General features: G+C 49.5%; 1 non-coding gene across 1 annotated transcript; it reads right to left on the bottom strand.

The window, feature by feature from the left end:
- Positions 1-204: 204 nt before the first annotated feature.
- Positions 205-323, bottom strand: LOC137500671 (5S ribosomal RNA). The gene has a single exon (XR_011018180.1). It is a non-coding gene; the product is annotated as a 5S ribosomal RNA (ribosomal RNA).
- Between the last annotated feature and the right edge of the window lie 319 nt (positions 324-642).

Here is a 642-nt window from a genome sequence, read left to right as displayed (position 1 = left end):
GGTTAGGCCGGTCACCTAGGAGGAAATGCAATACTACGCTAAGCTTCGTTCCTGTATAGCCACACGGGGTCGAAGAGCAGCAAAAGGTCTAGCTAGTTTCAGACGTAACAAAAAACGTGATTTAAGCAATTTCTGCTGGCCTGAGGCAAAAGTTGAAAGTAAGTTGTCGTACTGGGACTGGGAAACTTGGTAAAAAGGGAATTGAGCCAACGGCACGTGGTGTTCCCAAGCGGTCACCCATCCAAGTACTGACCACGCCCAATGTTGCTTAACTGCGGTGATCGGACGAGAACCGGTGTATTCAACATGGTATGGCCGTTGGCGAGAGAACGGAGCTTGAAACGTCCATACGAACCGCAAAGCGAGTTTCCTGGAGGTCTTTGTGGCGCGGGGGCGTTGGCAATGGTGCAGGGGTGTGCTCGGAGGTCGCCGTCGCGGAGCGGGCGCGGGTGGTTGTCGCGCTCCGCGGCGAAACGTAACCTAACTCGACTTAACCCCACTTCTCGTAACCTAACCCCAAAAAAACGCGCGCGCTGGCGCGCGCGCGCACACACACACGGGAAGTGTCTAGGGTTGTAATAATAATAATAATAATAATAATAATAATAATAATAATAATAATAATAATAATAATAATAATAA

Source organism: Anabrus simplex, chromosome 4 (genome assembly GCF_040414725.1).
Source record: "Anabrus simplex isolate iqAnaSimp1 chromosome 4, ASM4041472v1, whole genome shotgun sequence".
Lineage (NCBI taxonomy): Eukaryota > Metazoa > Arthropoda > Insecta > Orthoptera > Tettigoniidae > Anabrus > Anabrus simplex.
Note: the sequence above shows the minus strand (reverse complement) of the source record. Positions and strands in the feature narration are given on the sequence as shown.